The sequence below is a fragment of the Halyomorpha halys genome, unplaced genomic scaffold (assembly GCF_000696795.3).
Source record: "Halyomorpha halys isolate HHAL.00 unplaced genomic scaffold, Hhal_1.1 Scaffold433.1, whole genome shotgun sequence".
Classification (NCBI taxonomy): Eukaryota; Metazoa; Arthropoda; class Insecta; order Hemiptera; family Pentatomidae; genus Halyomorpha; species Halyomorpha halys.
In genome coordinates this window covers 913396-919775 of record NW_027115152.1, presented here as the reverse complement: position 1 = coordinate 919775, position 6380 = coordinate 913396, and the positions used below count along the sequence as shown (strand labels likewise).

The window sequence follows — 6380 nt, the reverse complement described above, 5'->3', positions numbered from 1 at the left end:
GATTTTCAAAATTCTATAAATTAAAAAAAATGAAAGGAATAGCGAAAATAAATAGAATCGTGAAAATGGATCGATTTGCGAAAATTATAAGAATTCTAACCTTAGATAGAATTGCGAAAATAAATTGAAGATGGATTTGGAATAGAAATAGATTGAAACACGAGAATAAATTATAATTGAAAATGGATAAATTTTTATATTTCTTAAAAGAATAAAATTGCGAATATTAGAGTAATTTAGATAAATTTATAGAATCACGAAAATGGATTAAAATGTGAAAATAAATTGAGTTGAATAATAATTTAAATTACTAATATGAATAGAATGACAGAAATTAACAGAGTTACTGAAACGGATTGATTCTCAAAATTCAATAAATTGTAAAAATAAGACAAATTGTGAAAATAAATAGAACGGAGGAAATTGATAGATTTGCGAAAATGAACAGAATTGCGTATATAAATTAAAATGCAAAAATGGATAGGATTTGGAATGGAAATAGATTGAAATGCAAAAATTATAGAAATATTCTATTCTATATTATTATAGAAAATGGATAAATTTGTATAATTTTTTATATATCGAATAAAGATATTGCGAATATGAAAGTAATTTAGATAAATGGATAGACTTAGGAAAACGGATATAATTCAGAAAATGGGTTGAAATATGAAAATAAATTGAATTTCAAAGATGTATAGAATTTTGAATAGAAATTGATTGAAATGCTGGAAGAAATTGTAATAGAAAACTGACAAATTCGTATAATGTTTTATATTATAATTATAAGAATATAAATGCTAATATGAAAGTAATTTAGATAAATGGATAGAAGTACGAAAATGGATTAAAATGTGAAAATAAAGGTGCATAAAATTTTAAATTACAAATATGGATAAAATGAAAGAAATAAACAGAGTTATTGAAACGGATTGATTCTCAAAATTCAATAAATTTCAAAAATAAAATAAATTACGAAAATAAATATAATGTGGAAAATGGATAGAAGTGCGAAAAAAAATTGAATAATAAAATGTTTAAAATTTTAAAAATGAAGAAAATTGTTTAAAATAATGGATTTCCATGCTATTTTCACATCACACCTCCACGATCTCATGAACCGTAGTATATTAACAAAAAAAGTAGTGTAATTAAAATATATTCATAATTTAAAGTAAAAATCTTCTGTGATAAGTGAGTGATAATAATTTTAAGTAATCTGTGACTAAAATTTTTTTAATTTAATGGTATAGTGACAAAATAGATTGACTTAACTTAATTTATTGACCTGGGCAGAATAGCATTCAAACAGTTTTTAATTGTTGGATATGAGGTTAGCCGAAACGACAATTAAAGTAATAATAAATAGTGTTTTGAGGCTTAACTTGGATACAAATTATTTTATTTAAATAATAAAACTAGTCTCAAACAAGTCAGATTATATATAAAATATATTCATAATTTAATCATCAATTTCAATTAATATTAAAAAAATAAACATTTAAGGAATATTATTCCAATTATTTTATTTTATTTTTTTATTTCGTAAGTTGCTCTTGATAAAAAAATGGTTTATACTTTTCTGAGGGTTAAAAAAAAAGAAGATATATATTCCAAGAAGTTAATTTAAAACTTTAACAGATATAATATCGAGGAAAAGGTAAACTAAAAAAATAATAAAGTTTATTTTATTTTACGGAGCGTTCATCCCTATTGGTTTAAGTTACACGTGGTGGGGGTAGGTCGCCCTTCAGTCTGCTTCAGGCTTCACGGGTTGAGCTTCGTTTCAAAGCTATCTTTGTCTCGGTACGTAATAAAACTTATACGAAATATTTTATAATTGTAAATTATTTGAAATATTTATTGTATTTTCGAATAAGTAGTGATGCTTATCACCTGATATTTTTTTTTAAATATTAATTTAATTAAAAAAAAAATCATTAGTTTTAAGTCATACTTCGTTTTGTCTTTTTAGCTTGATTTTATAATATTAAAAAAGCAAATATTGAGATACATGGATTGATTGAATTAATATAAAAGAATTCATAACTGAAACAATTTTTAATTTAAGTTAATTTACATAGATTAAAAACTAATCAGCTATATTTTAAACTACTATGAATTTATAATAATAATTAATATAAACTATTTATCAAATGTTTGTTTTTCGCTCACTATTGGAGGAACTTGCAAAGAGAAAAGACTTTGTATTCTTGCAGAAAATTTTGAATCGAAAATTTCAACTAGTGTTTTACATTTTATACATAAAGGAACAAGTTCGTGTATGTCAGTTGTCATATACACGTAATGGGTAGAGGACTGAATATTGTTAATCCAATTTGTAAACATTTAAAATTTTTATAAATTCCAATAATTCATTTTTAGAAATTCATAACATTATTTTTCAATTTAAAAACAAAAAAGCCCATATTTGACTTATCTTATTTTTTTTTTTTTACATTTTTGTAATAATAATTTTCTTATTTTTTATCCGAATCCGGCAGTGGAAGATAATTATTTATTCTGTTATTGTAACCGTAAGTCAACACTGTAGGGTTCGGTAGCCCTCCTGGGGGTCTATCTAGCCTCATAAAGCATTCTTAATTAGGAAAAAATCTGGTGGTCAAGCATGATACTGATTAAATCACCACCTTGCACAACCGTTGGTCTACTAACAGTACTTCTTTACAAAATACTGAACCCCTGATCCATAACCACCCCTCATAGGCTGTAGCAATACAGATTTATTTTATTTATTTATTTATTAATTTGCTTATATCATCTTTTTCATAATTAATTTAGTCCCAGTTTAGATTTTTTATTTATTTTTAATGAAGTCCCTACTACAATGAAGAATTGTGAAAATATGAACACCAAGAGAAATATTATTTTGTTGGTTAAACGGAGGTGTCCGTTCAATAAGGGGGCAGATTTAAAAACCCAACATAATTATTAAACGATACATACCGCTAAGCTGTTTATATAAGCCGAACAAAATCAAATGTATAGGCTTTATATTACTAAAAAAATATATTATTTTTTTCTACCCTTATTATCATAATGAGGAGTTTATAGTTCACCAAACACTCAGTATAAGGAGAAAATGATCGGGGGTGCTGTCTGTAATGATACACAAATAATTAATTCTTATGTATTTATACCAACATTTCGACCTGAATTTCAGGACTTCATCAGGTCTGAAATTATTACCTCGACCACCTCCTCATGCCTTTATTTTCTATTGTAGATATTTGGTAACAATATATTATGCTTTTTGTTACTTATATAGATCCAATTATGCAAATATTAAAAAAATATTGTTCATAGATTTCAGTCATTAATTAAATAATTAACCCAGTAGGTTCTGTGAAAAGGGCGGTGTGCCGACAGATTTGTTTTTATTTAATTTTTAGATTCTAAACTAAACGGTTGGATTTTAATTGGAAACATAAAACCACGAAATTAGTGGAGGGATTTTTTTTCTTAGACTATTACAAGGATTCGTTATTGAAAATAATAAAGTCTAAATTGATGCTGTGAATTCAAGAAGTGTTTTGTCCTTTCGCTGGTTGGGTAAAATGTAACAAGTAACCGATTTTAAAAGTGATTTCAACCATTAATCCTATTTTTAAAAAATTTGAACACACGGTGTCCGTTGGGCTTATGAGGCGAGAAAAAAATATAATAGTTTAAAAAATGACATTCATTTTCTTATCAAATGAAGAAACAAATGGTAGTTACCATTAAAAAACGGAACGTTTTCGGTTTCACCACACCAAAAAATAAATAAAGATCAGTCAAAATTATAAATTTTTGCACATTTTCCTAAATCAATTTAGAACTAGATTCCTAGTGTATGCTGTGATCGAAATTAAATGTCTCGTACCGTCAGAATGATGTATTTTTTATCATTTTTAAGATTACCATCAACATTAAAAGGCGTACATAATTAAAAAAACATAGGTGTTATTGTTAAAACTAGCGTTAAATATGAATTTGTAAAAAAAATAAATAATGGCAATGGAAGAAAACTGAGTTTATTTTGAGTTTCAGTACACAAAAAAAAATTTGACAGCTAAAATTATCAAATTAAAATTTTTGTTGTCAACCTTTGTAGTTTTTGGCCGTCTGTAGCTGAGGGAGTTAAGCTGCAGATCGTTGCAACCTCGGAACTGCAGCGGTGCCGGTACAAAGGGTCTGGAGAATCGACATTTATTTTTTTAGCGATCCCACGAAAAGAAAATTTGACCCCTTACCTCAGTTAGAATAGTGTGATTCCATGTAGATAACCGCTCCTCCCTCCGTCGGAAATGACCAAGAAGTGGATTAAAAAAAAATTTCATTATTTAAATTGGTTAACTAGAATTGTGCCAAAACTGGAGGATTAAAATAAATTTGAATAAATCCCACTAAATCATCTTTTATCTTCTTCGTAAACCCATGACTTCAATAATTGCCCACATATTTCTTCCGACCAGATCCGTTACCTAGGACTAGGTAGTTACATTTGGACATACGACTAACTTGTTTCTGTCCTGGCCTCTCCTTCAATACCTGATAATCCTCCTGGGCATCTGAAAAGAAGATGGCCTCGAGATCTCTATTGTATTGTATTGGTAATTGAAGTTGTCATGGGTCAAGTTGTTATCAATGGATAAATTTTCCACATGACTATATCATTCCACTGTATAACTAACATCAAATTTACTTATTGTATATATTTTTATTACAGTTGTGAATCTCAATTAATAATGAATTAAAAAAATGCGGATAAGTGACACAAGACTACTGACTCAGTCCCGCATTCCTTCCCTGAGCCCAAAGAGCAGGGATAAAATATATATGTTATTGTTTTTAATTTTTTTAATTCTTATTCTTCCGCGTTTAAAAAAGTATACAATTCTTTTGGTATGGAACATTCTTTAAGTTTTTTTTTTTTAAACCTGTGTTATTGACGTGATGAGAGATAAAATGCAATAAAGGGAAAATATGCTTGTCATGTTTCATTTGACAGCGTATTTCCGCAAAGAGGAGTTCGTTCCTAACTTCCATACCCAAGTTTATTGTATGACGTCGGTTCTTCAAAAGTACTTCAGTTAAAATTACCTCTGTATTCGTCCAAAGCGGACGGTGAAAATTCTGCTTGATGAGAAAACGAAGAAGAAGGAATTTTTTTTACTTCTCCGGATGATTGCTTTTTCCCTTTGATCCTTTTGATTCGTAAAAGAGGGAGTAAATCTTACGCCATTCTCAGGCTCAACTGTGTTCTCAGACGAGTAGCTCTGAATAGGGTGTCGCCTGAGATACACAACTCCTTATCAGTACATAAGGGATGTAATTCCTTTGAATCGCCCTCATTCCTCTTTCTTCAGGAGTTATCAAGAGGATTCTCATGAAACGCCAATTATTTATAGCATTCAGGAGTGTTCATTGTATAGTTCTCTATTCAGGGGTCCATGAGCCCAAGTTAGTTTCAGAAATCTCTTGGTACTCGCTTTAGATATAAACGTTTCTCGCAAAAGTGGAAACTCTCTTAGAATATATGAGCCCAGTATCTGAAAGGAAGAGGGGGAAAACTTTATTAAAACAACAAAGTTGTGCTGTCTAATTTCATTGGGCATACACATACAGGATACTTATTCTAATCTGGTCGGACAATTGTTTTAATTTTATAATACATTGGCATAGCACGTAACAATACATAACAATATAATATGATTTATTTTTTCTTTCTATTCTTTATTAATTTTTTTTTGTTAATTCCTCCTTTTTTCTCTTTCTTCCTATTCAATCCTTTCCCTTTTTTTTTTTATGTTTTCTCTTTCAACCCAATGTGACTTTAGAAGAATAATTGACTCAAATAATTGATGAAATCAGTGATAGATAAATAAATGAAAAGAAATGCTTTATTCAGCCATGCTGCCCACATACATTAGGTTGCTACAATACACAGCATACCAATCAATCCATGTTCGGATATATATACAATATATATATTCACATGTTATAACAATAATTTTTTTTTTCATTTTTCCCCTTTTTTCTTCACTATCAATACTAGTATAAAAATCTAAATATTACAAATATTAAATACAATACTAATCACAAATACTTTGTTTTATTTTATTTCATTCATTTTATTTATTTTTCTTTCTTTATCAATTTAGCAATTTCATTATTAGATTGTAAAATATTTTTTCATTAACTTGAGAATTTTATTCTTCCCATCACACTCCTTCAGACCTCCCATTTCCAGTGTCCGCTATCCACGTTCGATCCGTTAAACAAATTTATCATCAAACAGCAATTAGGAGTCAAATCAAAGACATATAATAGTCATCGAAGTAGATCAGTTTATACAAAGAAACACCTAAATTAAA

General features: G+C 28.2%; 1 protein-coding gene across 1 annotated transcript in view; it reads left to right on the top strand.

The window, feature by feature from the left end:
- Positions 1 to 1772: 1772 nt before the first annotated feature.
- The window catches only part of LOC106682652 (suppressor of lurcher protein 1), a 181124-nt gene continuing 176516 nt past the window's right edge, over positions 1773 to 6380 (top strand). Inside the window, exon 1 of the mRNA XM_014423637.2 lies at positions 1773 to 1806. The gene's annotated coding sequence lies outside the window, so the exon portion shown is untranslated. The remainder of the gene's footprint in view (positions 1807 to 6380) is intronic.